Genomic DNA, 21598 nt, shown 5'->3' with positions numbered 1-21598 from the left:
CTGGTAGTACCACGGGTGACCCCAGTCACACAGCCCCGCGGCGTGGGGGGCTTATATAGACGGCCGAGAAACGCAGCGTCACCCGACCAACGTGCTCTTATCACTCGCGCTACAGTGAACACAGAACTCAACACGTAATTTAACACAACAGAGTCGGGCATTAGCAAACAGCTTCTCTTCGCAAGTAAATTTCATTATCAGCGGTTACGTTATTGGCAAATGCAGTTTTGGTAATTCATTTTTCAGTTGGTGTCGCTCCATTCTCCTACAGAATAGCTCATTGTTCGCATTGTAACCTACTGACCGTATTTGCAATCCCTTGCAAATGTACAGCAACGACTCCGTCGTAATAATTAACCAGTATAACGCCTTTTGGGGCGACTAACGGAGCGAGCGAGAGGGTGGGCCTTGCACGTGCGAAATTGCGAGGGGGTACCTCCAACTGACTTGTGCACGGCACCCTACTAACCGGTCTCTAGCGATGTGCCAAATTTGGACACAATCGGCCCAGCCGTTCTCGAGATCTGGAAGCGGCACCCTGCACGTGCGCACGTGCAAAATGGGTCCCAACTGACTTGTGCACGGCACCCTACTAACCGGTCCCTAACTGTGTACCAAATTTGAGCGCAATCGGTCGAGCCGTTCTCGAGATCTGGAAACGACCCCTGCACGTGCGCACGTGCAGCAGCACCCCAACTCTGGCACATGGATATGCAGTGCTTAGTGGGTGCCTACCTACATGCCAACTTTCAGCGCAATCGGCCAAGTAGTTACCGAGATATTGCAACAATTACCAAACTGACACCTCTTCGTTTTGCACGTGGCACGTGCATAAGGGGTCACCCACATGCATCGGGAATAGTCCAATACTTGGTAGAAGGAATGAAGCTACCCTACAAAATTTACCGCATGTAAATCGGTCAAGTGGTTGCTGAGATATAAGCCTCGCAAAAGCGTGACCACGGCCGGCCGGCCGGCCGGCCGCTCATACTCAGAAATTTCCGTTAATCTAAGGAAAGACTACGCTCGCTTCGCTCGCTCCGTAATCAGAGATTATGCGTGACCTGGATATGTCATTGTCACACATGCTTTGCTAAGGGTCGTCGCGGTGCACAATTCCTGTCCCACGTATGCGCACGATAAACTTGTATGCCCCTTGGTCACACCAACACATACACCTACGGTAAATCTCTCCGCGCTTGTGTGCTTTGGCGCGCACGTGTGCGAAGGTGTTAGATCTGTATAAACATTTGTGTGTCGCTTTGTTTCTGGCAATTTGTAGGTGTGTGTCCGTGTGTGCCTAAGGTGGCCCACTCTGCCTGTCGGACCGCCGTGACACCACCTGTGAGTGTGACCGACGCGTCACGTCGTCACGTCGTCACGAAGGGCGCGAGCGGCGGACGGCGGTGCCCTTCGGCCGGCTGTTCTTTGTCAGAGACAGGCTCTATTTTAGCGGTAACGACCTAGCTGTCACAACGAACCAGTCCTGTGCATGTGCGGGAGGAGGGTTCAACCGCGGGAGGGCTGTTCTGCCCCATCAAAAACAGAGCAAACGAGACTGCGACGGAGATTAGATGACATCATCCAACAGTTCTTGTCGCGCCACGTAGCATGCATTAGATGTAAATGCAGACGAGGCGACTAAATGAAGAACAATCATTCTGGCTGATTATATGTCTCGATGGCGTTGACAAGTGACCGATTTGACCTACAGCTGTCTCAATGACAATGGTAATAGCAAACAAATTATGTGACACAAAACAGCATAATAGGTGCTATTAAAAATAATCAAAGACTATGTAAAATGGTGCAAACTTTGTGCCATGTTACATTGTAGTGAGTAGTGACCAAAAAGAAACTCGGTGTAACATATATGGACTATGGAGGCAGGATGCAACATGTGATTGCACGAACTTTGAAAATAAAGGCACACACTTGTAAGAACCATTGCTTTTCATAATTCTACGTTGTTATTTTTTCAAGGCAAACGAAAAGCTCTTTAAAATAGCGGACGTCAGTCAGACAGCAAAAAAAAAAAACACTTTTGGTATCGAGTTATCCAAAAGCAAGTCATTGAACATGCTATGCCTACGAAATTAATGTACACGGTTTGGCCATAGGCTGGGTTGAGTGGGCAATCATCAGCTTTTTAGCGCAGTAACGTTTCATCTGGCCAATAGGATCACCAAACTACCATGCCTTCTAACCGTCCGCAATGACCGCCGAGCCGCAACCCAATGGACAGCAGTGCGGACTGCGGGTATAAAACATAAACCTAGCACCCATACACAGCCGGCCGCGATGACGGTCCTACCGCGGCCATGTGCACAGTACAGCAGTCAAGGGACTCAGCGTCCTACACAGCCAGCTAATGTGACTATCGAGCCGCCCTCCTGCACTCGGCAGCAATCTGCATAGACTCGGCGTCATACCCAGGCGGCCGCGATGCGTGAAGGTTGTGTCACCGCCGAGTGGTGCGACACGGTCACCGCGAGGACGGAGGACGGTCAGCGGTCCGTGACGACAGAGCGTGGTCACCGGCGTCCCGTGAGAGAAATAGACCTCTGGAGGAGGAGCAGGGAGATGACGGAGGAGCAACTGAATGGAAAACCTGAAGACTATGATGGAGCCGCTGCAGAAACGCAGAGGAAAAATATTGTTCTTGGAAAACGACTTCTAAAATTATATAATGGAAAGTCAAAATTAATTTATGGCATACAGATTTTGGATGAAACTTTTCGCCAGTACTACCCTTAATCTGTCATAATTTAAAAATCACGTTGCCTATTTACCTACTGGGTTGTCAATCTTCAGCATATCTCGTCTCCAGTTATTGTTATTTGTTTGTTGTCTCGTGTCTGATTTTACTTTGGCCATGGACTAGGCCATTTTTGGGTCTAGTTGCGTTGCTATCAGGAAAAAAAATGAGCATGACTGGTGCCCGGCCAGTTCTGTCAGCTAAAATGCTGGCTCGTACTGGTTCGATCTAGTGCCTTGCACCAGAGTGCACCATTATTCAATGTCCTTTGCGAATTATACGTACCTTACAGCGCGTTGCCTGTTACGGAACAAAATATCAGTTCGGAGTCCTAGCATTTTTATCAACGCCCATCTTCCTTTGGCGAAATGCCTATGGCTCAAAGTGGCGGTCCGCCTACGCAAATGCATCATATGACCGGAGCTGGGTCATAATAGGCTAAGTGGCTTCTAATATTGATATAGCTGATCAGACGTGTAATCTTGGCCTTCCAACAAGGTCCCTGAGCTTAATGTACTGTTATAGGGGAATGAGATATGTAATGCATTATGCAACTCATCTAGTTTCGATACATGCAGTGCTGCGGATACTGTTGACAGACGTAAAGCCAGTGATTATCTGGGCTGGGATCGGCGCGACCCATAACTCTGGTGCCTGCGACTTATCTGGAGGATGTGGTGGTATAAAATGTGTCAGCACTCGACTTGCATTCCGCACCGGACTCAATTTTAGGCAATAAGAAGCAGTAAGCAAACAGAAGGATAGGATCGAGATCTCAGCGCATACAAATTGGCAGGATTGACGTAAAAGTGGCTGAAATACAGCACGCAACAGCGTGAAAGTGAACCTACTGCACATTTCAATTAAGCAATCGTCTGGTTTGCAATGTACAGTTTTCCTCTATCACAACACTCTACGAACACACATCCGTGCAGCGAACTGATAACATCGTCCACAATGAATGCTCCGAGGTAACATCAGATGGCCTCTGCCTCTACGCTCCACGTGTGTCCCTGCTCTTCTGGAGAAACATGAAATCAAGCAAAGCAAGCGAGACAGGTTCAATGTTCCAAACTCAAATCAAGTCTAGTCAAACGACAGAAGCGATGTGCGTCTCCTTCTCAGTACTGGGCCGAGCTCGGCGAGTGAGACACACGCCCCCACTTCCAAACTCGAGTCCAGTCGGCCGGCGGCGACGTCCATTTTCCTTCTGTCCCGACGGCGGCCGTTCCAGGGAGTGTGACCGGCCGCGCTGCAGCTCCCCCCCCCTCCCGATCACCCCTTCACCGGCGCCACGCCCATGGTGGTCCGAGCCTGTTGCAACGCTGCACGAACGCCACCAACCCCGACTGCAGCGGTGGGCCTCCGTCATCAGTACTGTCTACTGTCTACGGCAGGACCAACAGGTAGTCTGCTCACTTCAAACATACACGTGTCTATCCGGGATGCAACGAATTGACAGTAAAGAAGGGGAGTCCTGTGTAATTACATATATCCAGGCATTTTGAAGCTAAGTGACAAGTGAAACACATGAAAAGGTGCGGGACTATATGATCATATGTACCGGGTGGCCCAGAAAAAACGTTCCCAACTTTAAATCACTATTTCTCAGAAAGTGACAAAGATACAACATTGAAACTTCGAATAGTCAATGCGGCACACATTTTCAGTAATTGGTGTCATTTTCATGGTGTTCGGTAAATAACTTTTTAAATGGTTCGTGTTTCAAGCATGCCATGTAAAAATTACTTTTTTGCTACTAAAAAATGTGAGTGAACGGGTCACTTTCACCCCGCGGCACCGCGGCCTAGAGCCATGACTTCTACTGGCAGCTCTAGTCTCATTGATGGTTCGGGTCTCAGGATGAAACATTCCCTCAGGCAACCACGATGGCTTTGTGCCAGCGGCATCGGAAGAAGTTTCCAGTTTTCTAACCATCTTGTGGCTCAAATGCTTTCGCTGACATTCCTGGGGAAAGGTAGCTTTTCAACCAGTTTTTTTTTGTCATCTGCTGGCAATGTTGTTTTTCATAAGCTATTCTGTGGTCTTCTGGCACAGGAACCAGTCTGCTTTAGTTTGTTTTCCTTATCCGGTCGATTTACTGTTTGATCTACTGAAAGGAGGGTAATCAGCAGTAATCCATGCACCGTGCCACTCCTGCTCGAAACATGATTTGGTGTTGAAACGAATGACATCCATGAGCACCATTTTGGCTCAGTATTTGAATATTTGGCACATAAGTGAGACAAAAATATTTAAAATAAGAACATACGTGTTGGTCTAATTCACATGCTCTATTTTTTATTCTTTTTTATAACATGGGACGTCTAACCCAATCATCACTATCGTTTGACATCGGCAAAAAAAGCAAAAACGTCTTGCTTAATTCAACTCAAGATTGCCAGCTTGAAAATGATGATATAGTGTTATAATTTGGCATACCAATGCGCAAAGAAATGACGCAAACGTGATGGAAATTCTGGCTCGTTATTTGTACTCGTATTTGATATAGAGGCCTCCAAAGTTCGGAACGTTTTTTCTGGGCCACCCGGTATACTATAGTTGACAAGAATGCTACTCAAGGGATAGCGGAAACAATGCCCTAATGTCCGCAGCGGCGTCTGCATCGCCACTGGAGCTGCCTGGTGAAAGTCCCGCCGCCCCAGATCATAGTCACCATCCATACACAGCTCGCACACTCGGCATCTGATCGTGGGTGATGCAATACGGAGCCGCTGCAAACCTGGCACATTTAGCAGGACCTTGCCCGCGGTGTAATATACCACGCAACATGCCACATAACTCTACCACCGTCTATGAACCTCAGCAGAGGCTAGTATGAACTTCAATAGAGGCCAGTTCACAGGCGGTTCCTACTTCCTAATTACACTGCAACGAACGATATGATAGGTACAGCTAAATTTAAAATCCGGATCTGCCTTGAAGCGGAGGGACAGGGAGTCACTACAGATAAAGCAGCACATCCTCATGTCCGTGCCTTTCAGTCAAAGAATTAAATTAATCTTTCCATCAATGCTACAGACGTTTAATGAATCCAGAAACTGCCGCGAGAAACCTTTAATTTCTCATAACCATTTAGAGAAAAGTATTACAATTTTCATAGCCTGGGGTTCCATTACACAAGCGGCGAACAAGTAAACGGAGAATTTATGGTACAAATTTCGATAACACATAATTAATGGGCTGAGTTGCATCAGCCAGCAAACAAAAACGACAAGCGATCGGATATGAAAACATTGTAAACATTTTGAAAACATTTATATGAAATATTTAGAAAAAGCCATCTAGCATTCTCTTCCCACCTGTATAGTTATGATTGGTTATGCAAAGCATCAAGGAAACCATATGGTCTCCCAAATATCATGCCAAAGGAATTGTAGCACCAATCTAATGGCGATGACATATGGGAACTTGAGCATCGTATTGCGCGTAACTAATGGAACGAATGTGATTGCATTACGAGAACGGTGGGAAGTTCTCGTCCGATGTCGTTGTCTGAGAAACATGTGAGAAAGCCTGGGAGAATTGCACCTCCGCGGTTTTGCCCCCAGAATGTAGACGTAGACAGGGTTGAGCTGAGCATGTATACCATAAGCCATTACACATTTACACGACGTTGTAGTGAAACCGGAAAGACGGTGTGGTGGGGTAGGCCTGTCAGATGTGTCGGATACGGTATACACCACTGCACGGAGATCTCCAAAGAGAGCTCCAAACAAAAATCTACTAACGCACACGTTAAGCGATATAGAGATGAAAAGCTAAGGCGTAGTTTTTGGCCATGGCGAGTACCATGAATGAAACACTCCTCCAAACCGGAAACCGGAGACACGCCACTAGAGCCGTATGAGCGGGCCAAAATGACAGAAACACAGCGGGGCGTGCACGCCAGGCAGGAAATACACAGCTGGTCGTGAAATGCCGCTCTTCAACGTCCGGTGCTCGCCAAGTTTTCTCAGTACACTTGGTTAGTCAGAACAGATAAAAATAAGTTCTCAAAACATTGTGAGTTGCCACTGAATGCAATCATGCATGGGGTAGCTTACAAAATAAGGCGAAATCTCCTTAGATACTTTCGCACAAGAAATGCTTACTCTCGAGCTGCTTAATCGTATTCAACATCCATGAATCATGCACCTACGCTTTTCAGGAGGAGAGATAAGCAAAAAATGTCAACAATTGATGCAAACATGCTCGAAATATAGCATCATTTAGTAGCGTATTACCATTATATCCCAAAAAGAAACGAATTTGATTTGATCCTAACAAAATTACAGTGATTTTAAGTCCAGGGCTACGGAGTCGATGGATTTTAGGGTGACTCCGACTACTACTCCGGCTTCAAAAATCGACTCCGACTCCGGCTCCAACTCCAGCTCCGACTCCGTACGGTTCTATTAAAATCCACATCATGATATTGAACTTCGAAATGGAGATGTTTGTATGTTGCCTGAATGAAACGATCCCTTGTGCGTTCCAAGGCTTTGCGTTGCAAATATGCATTAACAATAACATGCAGAATTAAAAACAGGTTCTGGGGCATTCACTGTCTTCTGCTTCTTTCGCTGAAAACGTTCGTCCATAACAGCAAAATGACCTTTTTTCGACAAAATCTAATTTCGAGTGCAGTATCGTCAAACAGGTGCAGTGCATGACTTTGAGCCATGCAGCGTTAACTCCGACTTCGACTCCGGGCAGACTGTCGACTACGACCGACTCCAACTCCAACTCCGACTCCGACTCCACAGCCCTGATTATAAAATTATCTTAAGCTCCAAACAAAAAAGACCGATAAATAGTACATTGACTCGCAAATAACAATAAGTCAAAAACATCACCAAAAATATGTGCAAAACATTGAACGATAGATCAAAGCCCTATCGAGGTGTAGCCTGTGGTTGTGTATATGTGTGTAGGTAGACTTACAAGATCTCTAAAAAGCTGACACAATTACAGCAGCAATTAGGCGCAAGAATTATGAAAGAGTATGATACAAGCGTCATGCACTATGGATGACCTGCAGCAAAGCTGGTCAAATGTCAGAAGAAAGCTGGCAGTGCGAAGGATGCTGAAATCCAAATATCTGCAGATCGCTGCGCCAGTGTCGGTCAGTAGACATCACGCCAGCATAAACTGCAGTGTCATGGTGAGTCAGCAGTTTTGTTTTGAGATGCTGCAATGTCCGGTTTGAGCTCAGGGGGTGGGGGCTAGTTTCATGTTTGCCAGTTCCCACCAATGCCCTGAAGCTCAAACATGGTCTGGCATCCTGGAAACGGTACCACGAGCAAGAACAAAAACAAGACAAAAAATGGATGGCAAAAGATATATGCATTAAAATCATTTTCAGGAAATGCCTTGATGTCTGGAGACGGCTTGAAAACGCCTAGTCATGCTGGCAAAATTAGAGTTTTGTGTCAATAATATGAGGAGGCGCTTACTTTCTTCATTAGTGTTGTCGATTTGATGCAATGAAAAGTTGGTGTCTAATCGACAACGTGCAGATGTCTTACGAAATGTAGGTTAACGATTAAAAGAAAAACAAGTCAGGAAGAATGTGCTTGCTTGTAGTTCAGCAAACACTTCTCCTAGTATTATGTGCCCCATGTCGATCTCAGTGATCTCAGTATGCAGTAGCCATTGCCATCATTTCACTGTGAGAACCGCTGTCTCAGTGGCCCGCACAAACAGCAATATAATCTCAGCGCCATCACTTTTCATGGGATCGTAATGCTGCTTTATGACACATGATGACTGATGTTTACAAAGACCCGTCGTTAACCGACTCTCGTTCAAAGCCTACCTGCCTATATAATTTCGGAAGATTGAAGAGAGATCCGTTAGGCCGTAGATTCAGGTCTGTTTGTTCCACCATAACAAAATATGAATGTACATACATTGTTTATTTTCAATGCTCATAGCTAATATCCTTTAATAGGTCATGAATCGTTTCTTAGCGTAGCATGTTCTGTACAGTGCGCACATATGCGCACTGTATGGTGGGTTTAGAGACACCTTTTACATTTTATCATAATTGATATTTTACATAGGTAGGGGAGACCCGGGAGGTATGGGCCCCCTGGAGGTATGGGCCATCGCAGTTTTGAAGAAGTGTTGCGTATTTTTACACATTTGACCGCGTAAACTGGTAGCAGCCATTCCGTTATACAACCCACGTGATTTCCAAAATTGTCCTCAGTCTTCTTTGGCAATGAGCGGTGATAAAGCGTTTTTGCCCCCTTCGAGTAAAATACGGTACCTACAGAAAACTCGTGATAAATTTGAACCAGGCTCGTTCTATGATGTCAGACCATCGGTAATATAAAGTTTAAAGCATGCAAATTAAGACTGGATAGACAATTTGAAGCTTTCTTGCAAGATTATGAGCTGAGACGCTACGCACATTCTGGCGTCCTAACCGGGAGGTTCGGGCCACCCACCCCCGTTGATCCTAAATCAATAAAATAATGCTTTCATTGAATGTCCTCTTTGTTTTATTTTTGTCGCGCAAAGTCGAAAATTTAACTACAAATTTCATTCGAACAGAAAAATATTATTTATCTTATTTCATGGAGCATGATTGAGTTTACCAAAATACATATGTGCCCACGTGACCCCCATGAAGTAAGCTGTTGGCCGCTTATGCGGTTCCTGGGCTCTAAGAGAGATCAAGGTAGATACCAGCTACGAGTATTGTTCTCATTATCGAGTAAATAATATGAAACATGGCAACGGCCCATACCTCCCGGGCCATGGCCCATACCTCCCGGTGTATTTTGATGAATCGAAAAAGCGCATGATTTATTGAAAGTTATCTCGAGATGAAATAGTTGATCCCAGATGCCTAATATCAGGCACACTTTGCAGGCGAAAGGCAATTTCACGTACACAGAGTGAAAAACCGGGTCTAGCCACTTCCCACTGGAAGAAAATTGCCTTTTCACAAAACCGGCCCATACCTCCCGGGTCTCCCCTATCAACGAAACAAATAACAAAAAAATGATGGTCATAGCAGATTGGCATTGGGCATCACCATAACAAGCCTCTAAGTATTTTCCTTTTAACCGCCGAATGCGTTACAAGGTCAGTCACCCGTCATATCCGTTTACATGCATATGTAGCCGTATGATGGCAATTAGCTGAACATTAGACATGCCGGACGGTAAAGCACGACATAGGTACTGTAGGCTTTTAGGGAAATGTCAACGAACAAAACAATCGTGAAATAGCATCCATTTTCTAGTGTTTTGCGACGTTCAGCGAAACCAGTTAACGATTCGACCTGTCGTCAGCCTGACGATTTCCCAGCCCAGGCCGGACGCCTGTTTCAAGTTCCGATGTCATTCACCGCCGCGATATTCCGCCCGGAGCTCGTCTGACGTCCTTGTCAGAAAAGGTTTCCCGTTCCTCCCGACAGTCCCAAGTTTCGCCTTATGTATGAATTCAGGACCGACTTTCTCGCCACTGCCGAGCCGAATCCCTGGAAGGGGGAGGGGCGCCCTGCTCTCCCGGTCACGGGTCGTTGCTGACCGACCACCTCCCTTCTAACGACGGCACGCCACCTGCAGTGATCCTGACCGATAGGGCCGCCACGCTCCACCGGCCAGAGGTTTTTGGTCTCATTACCCACGGTGAACGCTCACCATTCGCCATATATGTAAAGAACAAGTTACAGCGGCATATGAAGGGAAAGGTTTTGAATGCAGATATTGCCTACCGAGGAAAATTGCAAAAAAGTTTCCGAATGTTTCCGATTATTACCCAAACTTGGCTTCAAAAAAGTTATGAGAAATATTTTGTGGAGTCAGTGCTTGTGAGGCTGCTTAGCTTTGGTGTTAGTCCATTTGGGAGAGGTACACGTGTAGGTAGGAAGATAATTACAAAGGATACCGGTAGGCGGTAGAGCACTTAAAGGAAAAGGGCCACCTTTAACATGGGGATTTAAACTGAGATAGCCATCTTGTAGCCCGTGTCCGAAAACCTACTTGGCCACCCCCTTACGGCCGACTTCAGTCTCCATTCGTAGTTATCGGCAATTTTAAAAGAAAATATGCCAGGAATGCGTTCTTATCCCAGGAATGCGTTCTTATCCGACAATACAGCCACCCGCGGCGAGGCTTTGGTTTTTAACCAATCAGCTTGCAGCAGTACTGATCAGGCACGGATCCCTGTACTAGCGAGCAGACCACGAGCAGTTGCGTTATTTTTCGTTGTCTGTTCTGGCAATCGGCCGGCGGATGAACATCCGCAATCGAAACTTGAAATCCGTCGCGCTGATTGGTGATGAGTTTCATGAGCTACTTTCATGAGGTCTATGAAAGTAAACCTATGCTATGCCCTGAACAGATGACATCTCGTTTGGTAGCCAATTGCTAAAATGTATTTTTATCTTACGCAAGGCAGTATACCATATTTTATACCGTGGCTCTGATCCGAAATCAGGGCATTTTTGTTCGAACAAATACCTATAACGATGAAGAAGTGCGTGATCCGCGGAGCAATTAACGACCTACGTCGGGTCGGGGTTATATGGCCTTGGGGTCGGGACTGATATGCGTGTGACTGTGCACAAACTTGTGACAAGTAAGTACCTAGGTACCTAGGTAGGTACCTAAATTCTTATTTATTGCAATGGCTCTTCTATTACTTTTGTTTTCACAGAACTCTCCCCTGGATTAGCAAACCCTTTTGAACTGTTCAGGCTTTCACAACTGAAATGCCAGACTGGATAAAAAAACACAAGTTATGCCGAATATGTCATGCGAAGTGGCGTGGTTGCAGCGTTGCCCCGAAAATTTCATCGCACATCCAGCATAATTTTGCATGCGTCAAATTCAGCGCATGGTGGCAGCTGAATTTTTAGGCGCAGGGTGACCGCATGGCGCATAATGTTTATGCAAATGGCTGTCACCGAATTTTTTGACACACTGTGGTCAATCTAGCAGCAGACTTGCCCTGCGGGCGCTGGCAGGTCTGAAGAGAGTCGGAACTTCCGGCCTGGGCCTTGTTTCACCTTAAGATTCTACAATGTGCCACACAAATTGTGGTATTGGGTTTTCATGGGAACATTAACTAATTCAGACGCTCAGAAAGGGAAGAGCGTCTGACTCAGAGGCCCCGGAACGATCTGTCTGGTTGATATAGCCTTGGTCGGTAGATATGCACATGTGCTTTATGTAAAAGTGGCTTAATTTTGGTGCAAACAGGCACCCAACTTTCAGTGGAAATCATGCACTGGAATTTCAGCTCAAAATTGCTTGCTTCAAATTTTGGCGCATGAGGGGCTCACGGGCATCCGGCGTAGTGTATGGATGTTTTCCAGTCTGGCTGAAAGGCAGAACTCAGACACATTTATCCAGCCCTTCAAATCCCATTTCCTGGTTGTGGTAACACCTACCTTTCCATGGGGGTTTGGTTCATCTCTTGTCTACACAGTTTTCTTTCACTTATGTGCTGACAAGAAAAGGAAACTCACCAGAGCCCAGTTTCACCAAGTGCGGTAAACTCAATTTGGGGTAAACTACTAAACTACCCCACTACTTAACTACAAAAACTACCCCAAAATTAAGTTTACCGCACTTGGTGAAACTGGGCTCAGTGGAGCTATTCAGCTTAATACACAGAGTATGTGTTGCATGGACTAAGCATGTGTTGACCCTTTTTTACTTTTAGGTTCCCGCTAAAAAAAAAGAAGTACAGAGAAAAGTGGATGAGGGTGTGTGGCATGACCAATGAGCCAAGACCACATGACCACTTAAACTTAACAAGAAGTGCGCACCATGATAAGCACAGTCAAAAACGTTTGCGTCTAAAGAACAGTGCTGTGCCGGATCAGAATGTAAGTATTTTTTAAAAGTGATGAAAATGCCTGCTATATTGTTTAAAAAAAAGTTATCAAAAGACTTTGAATATTGTTTTTGTAACACTTCACTCTAAAGTTATTCCTAGTACCAGACATTACAGCTTTAGTGCAGAGTCTTTATTTGTGATATTTTTAGCCAAAAATTATTACTAGTACCGAGCCCTTACAGCTTTACAGCACTAGTACCTTGACCTTATTTTTTATATTTTTTAGCCATTTCAACCTAACCGAATATCTGTATGTTTGTATGTTATTGTTTTGATCTGTATTTTATGCTACCTCCCTATAGGTAAGTTTTATTAAAACATGTGGTAACGGTGTGCTGATTTTTTACAGATTCCGTATACGCCTTGGGTTGCTGTCGCTGCTCGGTCACCCACAGATGAAAGTGATCAAGAAATGGACATCACTCAGGTAAGATTCAAGCGTCCTTTATTTTACACATAATACACTAAGCAGTAGCACCCTAACCGCAACATATGGGAATGCATTGCCTGGTGGGTGCCTACTGCCTACCTGTATGCCAAGTTTCAGCTAAATCGCCCCAGTAATTACAGAGTTATTGAAATGGGAACAAATTCGGCACCTCTTCTTTTTACATTTTGCACGTGCAGTGGGGGTCACTCACATAGATCAAGAGCATCCGACCTTTGGTTGAAGGGGTGCAGCTACCCTACAAAATTCACCGCAAGACCGCCCAAGCGGCTGCTGAGATATGAGCCTCTCAAAATCACTTCTTTTGCAACTTTTGACAAATAACACCCTTGACTTTTCACGTGGCACGTGCCACGACGGTCCCTGTAATGTATCAAGAGTAGTCAATTACGGGGTAGAGGGAATAGGGCTACCCAACAAAAAAAAGACCGCAGGCCAATCGGTCCAGCGGTTGCTGAGATATAAGCCTCTCAAAAGCGTTACAGGCCGGGCCGGGTCGGGCCGCTCATACTGAGCTTTTTCCGTGATATTGAAAAGACTTCGCTTCGCTCGCTCGCTCGTAATTAACAATTCATGGTTGACTATATGGATTAAGCTAAGTGATTGCGCTCTATTAGCACACTATCTAAGTAGCCCTTAATTGCTGCCGGTGCGTTGACTATGAAAGTGAGCCGAGCTGTGACGCAAACCGTGCGCCTTTTTCAGGTGTGGGATCACTCGTGGAAGTTCACGGCGGATACGGAGCCGTGCATGCAGCTCTGGTTCGATCCTGCTCAGGGAAGCCCCAATGACGCCGTGGCGCGTATCTGGGCTGAGCGGGTGGTGGCGGGCGCTGCCGCGTGGCTGGTGGCCGCGGCCCGCTCCTGACCCGGTCGCCCTGTGCCGAGCACAGAGCGCCGACTGAGGTCAGTCTTGTGATCGAGCTTCCGCGCCGGAGGTGGAACAGCTGGAGCTGGCGGTCACCTGCGCGGGCTCGGCGGCCTGTAAGCCGTGCCGAGACGAACCGCGACACTCTTGCTAGATCTGCACCCCATTGTAATCTTCTGTAGTCGATATTCGGTAGGTACTCAATGCTCATTTTTCTGATATTAGACGAGTGGCGTGTTTTGATGTTACATTGGAGACTGCTGTCTCGGGTGGCCCGACAGTGTTCGATTGTGGTGTAATGTAGATACATAGACGGGATGCCGCGGCTCGGATTCGTAGCTGGACTACCATGTGCCTGTCGATTGAGATGCTTTGCCTGGCGATTGAGATGATTCGGGGCGCGGCCCCACACTGACGCCATGGTGCAATGAGTGACTGGCGACAACTAAGCAATTATGTACTTTTGTAGAACACATGTTTTCATGGATACTAGAGGCAGTCCTTTTTTCGCTAGCAGTCATTTGGTTCACGATACTTTCGATACCGACAAATATGTTCGGGCGGCCGGTCCGTCCACAGCTAATGCGTGCTTGCCCGCCGATGCCTAACGGAGCGCTGTGCTGTCTACGCTCACTGGTCGCTGGCCCGAGAGCCGTTCGGTTGCTGCTGTTAAAACAGTTCTCACAAAAACACGCTGGCTGGCTGCCAGTTCTTCACCAATGAGAGGCCCAGTAGCATCAGCAGGTAGCATTGTTTAATATTACTATTCCATTTTGTTTACCCATATGTCCGACCTAGAGCCGACTGGTAAAAAGCGGCAACCGAGCAGCCCTCCGCAGCGCTGCAGATCATGTACGCTCGATTATACACAATATATGTGTCTTTCTTGCACACAGAGACATGACGTTTTGTAGAGCTTTTATATCGCTTGCGGCTGAAAGGAATATTGTACATTTTAGAGCTTTCATATACGCGAGAAAATATGGTGCAAAAAACATTTATGAAGCCTGTTGAATTTTAAAGGTTGTTGGGGCATTTCACAGACTGTGTCGGTGGGCAGGGCAGCCCGGCCCCGGCCGCCGCCGCCGCCGCCTCCTTCACTGGTATGTGGCAGGGACGGAAGCTTCGTATTGATATACCGGGGTGCAACTCAAGCAGCATATCACCTATCAAACAACCTTCGGTTATGAAGTGAATGAAAACTAAATATTATGTATAACTGTGGTCTGCGCTGCGGTGTTTCCAAAGTGGAGGAAGTACGGGGAGCTGGACCCAGACTCGATGAGCCCTCTACTACGGATCTGGGTCTTCGCAGCTGATCGTCTGTGAATGAGAGATCATATGATACCAATGCATACCGAACGGATAAAAAACAGTGCCATTATATATTTGCAATTCTACAGCTTTACGTAAGCCCATCCTAGTGAATGCATTACTACGCGTTGATTTGACAACTGACATCCGGTTGAAAGCGTTTTTTTTTTCGGCCAACAGCCGGCCAGCAGTTGTTGCAGGCCGGCCTCGTTGGGAAGCAGGTTCATTTTCCGACAGCCACTGCGTGCGGAAGCACTCTCTGATGGCGCGGACGGCGCGCGCCGGCTCCTGTTTCTGTAACGTGTAGAGGCGGGTGTCGAGCAGCTGGGCGCGTAGCGGGCGGTCCTCGAGCACGCGGAACACGGCCGGCTGGCGCGGGTACAGGCGCTCCCTAAACAGCAAGCCCGAGTGGTGGCAGAGTCGAGCGTCGCGGCGCGGCAGAGCGCGCGGCGCGGCCGCCGTCTGTTCCAGCTCGGCGTCGGCGCGCCCCTCGGCGAACAGCAGGTGCAGCTGACGGTCGGCCAGGCAGAAGCCGCTGATGCCAGGTGTGCTGACGTCGCCGGGCCGGCGCGGCGCGGCGCCCTCGGCCGCCGCCGGGCTGGGCGGCTCGTTGAGCTGCTGGATGAGCTGCGGCACGCCGCTGCGCTGCAGGCCGCGCTGCGAGACGACGGCTCACGGCCAGCAGGCGGCCGTAGGCGCAGCGCGCCGGCGCCGGCCGCGGCAGCAGGTCCAGCGGCACGGCCAGCGACACGGAGACGGACAGCTGCGCCGCCGACTGCAGCAGCTGCAGCGGCCCGAACGGCGGCGGACACGTGCCGCGCTCAATGTCGGCCGCCGGAGAGGCAGCCGGTCCGGCCGGCACCGCTGTCAGCGGCACCTCCACACTGAGCAGACGCACGCCGCGCGTCAGGGCAGAGACGTCCACCACCACCTGCCGCGCACACAGAGGGCCGACAGTGGTGACAGCGCGCGGCGGGTCAGACCTCACAGTGGGGATAGCGGCAGCGGGTCAGACACCCTTATAGAACAGCACGGGGCGGAGCCGACAAAAGAGGACGAGGAGACGATCATACAGCCGACTGAGGTCCGGGCACCGACTGACTCAAAGTGCTGAACATGTCAGTTGTCACACATTTCTAAATGGATTCTGTAGGACGGAATAGTGTCTCTTCCTTCCAAGGCTTACTTGCAGAATAATATGGAAAGACAATATTTTTACAAGTTGTGTTTTTATGACATAAGTTCTTTATAACATTTCAACACGCAAACATCATACCTTGACAATTGTTCACGATGAAGATCATGCAGGAACATTTCATATTAAGTCACCCTTGATTATTTTGTTGATAGTGATGCGAAAGGCAAATTACCAAAGTATATATTTGCAATTATTTGAGTTAATAATTTCAACTTTTTTGTGTTGAAAATTGACTTTTGAAACAATAAAGGCAAATGAATTATCAGTGTCTGGAAAGGTGCAATGCTGAAAGCTTCTTAATACATTCTAATTTATATCTAAAGCTTTGTGATATCCAAACTATCAGAAATAACCAAGGACGTAACCAAGGAGGGGGGAGGGGCACGGGAGCCATGCCCTCATGCCCCTTCCCCCTCGGTGATGGCGATTTTTTTTTTATAAAATAAAACCAGCTGTGACACACCCCCAAAATAGTGGGCCTAATCCGAGAAAATTTTCCTTTTTTGGAGGGAGTACAACACTAGGCCACAACCTGTGACCCCCCCCCCCCCCTGAGCAAAATCCTGGCTACGTGCCTGGAAATAACAAAGCACATCCTATCCTTTGATGCCACTTACCAGCAGCTTTGCGCACTACCAAACAGCCACCTTTGGGCCTTTGTTGTTCTTGTTTTGGGCATTGTCAGTGGTAACTGGAAATAATCAGACATGATGGTCAGAGTAGGGAATGTGACTACAACAAAAATCATTTGATTCCTATAATATAGACATGATTTAATAGAAGACCTTCTTCTTAAGAAAGTGTGTCATGGATACCAGCTAATCTGTATGGTATTTATCTCCAGTATTATCATATAGGTATAACAATTATCACCACCCGCCAACATTGAATGTAGGTTTTAGGTTGTAGGTTGTAGGTGGTAGGTTGGGTATCGGTAAAGCTGGTGTCACCGTCAGCGCTAACCGGTAAATGTGTAGATAAAAGAATCTTAAAAACAATCTAACCTAACCTTACCTTACCAACTGACCTACAACCTACCTACCCACAACCTACCAAACTAATATACGCTGACAGTGATGCCAGCTTTACCAATGCCGTACGTTGTAGGTTGTAGGTAAGGCTAGGTCAGGTAAGATTATGTTTCATTATATATTTACTGAGAAGACGGCTGAATGCTCTTGAGACGTGGCTATACATTTACATTTTGTAAGTAATTTTCAGGTTTCAATGAATATTTCCTAGTGGAATATTTTGAAAACCATTCTAAATGATGACCTTTAGCATTCAATAGTACTTTAAAGCTAATTAACCACATCGCCAATGCTAGGTCACATTGCATGCCTACTTCCACCAGCAGCTCCATGGGATATATGATGGGCAGGGGTGAATGGAATATTTTTTATTAATATTCTTGAAGAAAATTATAGGCATGAAAAGAACATGATCTGCCTTTGAGATTGATATGTGATGCCTACTTTGGAGGAACATAATCATAATAATTACACAATCATAAAAAATGCAATGTAACCAAACAGCCGCTTATGCCGCAAAATGAGAATCAAGCCAATCACTGAGGACAAACAATTTCAAACCACCAAAACTATATTCTTGCTATTCACCAATAATCCTAAAATAGCGTTCCATGGCCATTATATGCATCTTTCACCCTTACCTCCGACAGATAACTAGCGCCACGGGCAGACACACGGGGCGACAAGTTGTTTACAACCGCTACAGTCCGACGAGTCTATCCTCCTCAAGGCTGATTGGCTTGAGTGTGACGTCATTGCTATGACATCATACAGTAGCTGCGGTAGAGAGTATAAACATAGTACCAATATGTTAAATAGTTTGAAATACTTTTTAGCGAATTATGCACTTCTGGCACCGGTTTTGAAAAGAAAATGGAAAATAGTAATGTCAAAATAAAAACCAACGATATTTTCATATTTCAAGAAGGTGGCACTTTTCCTTTAACGTGGTTCACACCAGAGGCAATTGATCAGCGAATAGCTCGCGTCACGGGCGTGTGCCCCACCAATAGACGGCCGCTCAACTGGAAACGGTAACAACAGGTTACCGGACCACTTATCATCGGACACACCTGCTGCCTTCGGATCAACGTAATTACTGTCTGTGACTGTCATCTATCATGGGGAACGTTCAGCTCGAGCGGTAACTCCACTTCGTGTTACAGAGCTGTCAAAACACCAGTGCAACAGCTTGTGCTGATAGTGTTTTGACTAAGAGTGAAACTCGAATTATACTCCATTATTTTTTCATAAGCTCTCTTCTCCTCTCTCCTTTCTCTCCTCCATCTCCTAAGGATGAGTCCTTTAATTGCTCAGAGTCCCCCACATCCAAAATATCAGCCACTGGCTCTTCACTGTTGCGATTCCCGCTCTCAGTGTCCCCAGAGTTTATTTCCTTCAGCATATATTCACCATCGTCAATCCTCCCTATAGGTTTCGCACTGTTCGCGCATCGACATTTCCACCGCCCGTCGGTCGGTCCAGGTCCCCTACACCCACGGCCCCGCCGCGTAACTATTTACCATCGTCAGTCCTTACCCCTGACCCCTATCGCCTCACCGTACCTTTTGTCTCCTGGGTCAGTTCGTTGCCCCTTTATTCCTCATTCTCGGCCCTTAGTCCGTACTCGCCCCTGTCGGACCTGTCGTCACACCATACCCATGACTCCCCTCGTCAGTCCGTTGCCCCTTTGTCCCCCAAGTCAGTCCGTTGCCCCTTTGTCCCCCAAGTCAGTCCGTTGCCCCTTTGTCCCCCAAGTCAGTCCTTTGCCCCGTGTACCGGTAGTCACGCCAGTCACGAGCCAGCTCTCCTCCCCTCCGACCTTCTGAAGGGCCGGGCTGTACCGGCCGCCGATGGGACGGGTCTGTTGCCGAGCTCCCAGTCCCCTCTGTGGACGTAGCAGGCAACCTCTCCCTGCCCTGCAGTCTCAACAGACTGCAGTATGATCCGTCGACTCGACCTCGGTCTGGCTAAGCCATGGCTGGAGGCGGCAAGGGAACGAGAGGAGATACAAGGCAGGCTGCGCTCTCGGCCACACCACCTCTGGTATGTACTCCGAGGCGGTGTGTTTCATTCTGCGTTTTGAAGTCTCTAACATCGAAGCATATGTGCGCTTACACTTCAGCAATTATTGTTTCGTAATGCTATTATCCACTTACAATAACAACTCAAATGTTATTGAAGTTGTTTGGCTGTTTATTTATCGACAACGAACCCATCCTTTGCTAACGGAGCAAGCCAACTGAGATTGTCAGTGACATTTTCAGACAATGACATTTGTTGCACAATAGGAAGCGAAGCTAGTGCTAAGCTCGTCAGAACATGGATAATTGGATGGGTTTGCAAATGGTAAGGAATGTTTGATGGTGTACCATTCATGCCGAACTGCCTGTCAACTTCTTAAAGTCCTAACCACAGAATCTTCAAACTGTCAATCATTTTCCGCGTTCCAGATGTTCTGCGATACTGCAGCTGGGCAGACTGAGATAAAAACTGCTTCGTTACTGCGGTAGTTGTATAACAGCGATGTGATATTTGATCAAAAGTAGGAAGATGCCGGTAGGCACATATGCAGACTCGGCTGTTAACTCCGGACAGTGCCACTGTCTGAGCCAAACTGCTCACCCACGTATATCCCATCGATGAGCATTTCATGAACAATATACAATATACAAGAGCATTTCACCTCCCATGCCTATCCTATACGGAACCCGGAGGGATATGAGAGAGAGAGAGAGAGAGAGAGAGAGAGAGAGAGAGAGAGAGAGAGAGAGAGAGAGAGAGAGAGAGAGAGAGAGAGAGAGAGAGAGAGAGAGATAGAGAGAGAGAGAGAGAGAGAGAGAGAGAGAGAGAGAGAGAGAGAGAGAGAGAGAGAGAGAGAGAGAGAGAGAGAGAGAGAGAGAGAGAGAGAGAGAGAGAGAGAGACGGAGACAGAGACATAGAGATAGACAGACTTGAAAGAATGAAAGTTGGGAAAGGTAGAAGTAGATAGGGCGGGGAGTGATTTATTGGCAAACGTCTCTCGGTGTACTTGATGTCGCTACACACGACTTAAAGGTAGTGTGCCAGCTTTCTTGGACCGTATGGAGTTAATGGCCCAGATAAGGAGAACCGGATTTTTAGAACTTATCCATACCTTCAAAACTCATGGAAACGTCTTAAATTCTTCAAATTTTGAGTACCCCAGTGCGAAATTCGCCCCGACGGGTTGTCGGTCGTACCCCAACCACATTTCACACCACTATGAACAATAAATGCACACACTGAAATCGCTATTACCGATATGCTCATCCAATCAAGTTTCATAAACCCGTTCATCATCATCTCTTGCGGTTTCGAACACGCCTGTTAGGTGGCTTCTGATGCTCGTCGAGGTCGGAATTTCCAAATACGCGTGGTGCGTCGGGCCGCGCGCTCTGACTTCGGCCAAGAAAAATGCGTCAGCTGATCATTGTCATTTCTGCCACTTGCGTGTGGTGAAATGGGGTCATAACTTATAAGACGGCTTTTTCATATCAATTATTTTACATAAAATCATATTTCAAACCATAAATAATGTTCGACAGCCAAATAAAAGAAACAATACCAATACGGGCTTACAGTTTAAGGCTCGACATTGTGTTGTCTACGATTAGACAGCTGATAACTCATTCCCGTACGTCGTATGGTCGTAACACTATAATGACCTTTGCTTATTGTCACAAGTGCGCCGCATTCGCGATTGTTGCCCGACGCCTGTTTGCAGGTGAGCCCACTACAGTTGTTATACATATCTAAAAACCGAAAAACTTTTAGGCGAAAAAGGCACTATTCCAGGCCCATTTTTGATTTTTTTTTTGCGATATTAGGTAAAAACAGAAGCTTCTTATCCTAGGAAAAATAAAATGGGAAATCTTTCAAAGGTGGCACACTACCTTTAAGTGTGGGCAGCCACCGGAAAATTGACCAGTTTGTTAGGACCTTTCCTGTTGTAACTATGTGAATTTTTAGGAGAAGGTAACGCAATTGTTCGTCCATAATATCATGTATCGGCTATTCATCGTATAAAATGGAATGACAAGCCTAATAAGCGAATATGAATAAGGAAAATTACTATTCCTGAGCGATATTTCAAA

The sequence above is a fragment of the Amphibalanus amphitrite genome, unplaced genomic scaffold, assembly GCF_019059575.1.
Source record: "Amphibalanus amphitrite isolate SeventyFive unplaced genomic scaffold, NRLGWU_Aamphi_draft 000120F_arrow, whole genome shotgun sequence".
NCBI classification, from domain to species: Eukaryota; Metazoa; Arthropoda; class Thecostraca; order Balanomorpha; family Balanidae; genus Amphibalanus; species Amphibalanus amphitrite.
Note: the sequence above shows the minus strand (reverse complement) of the source record.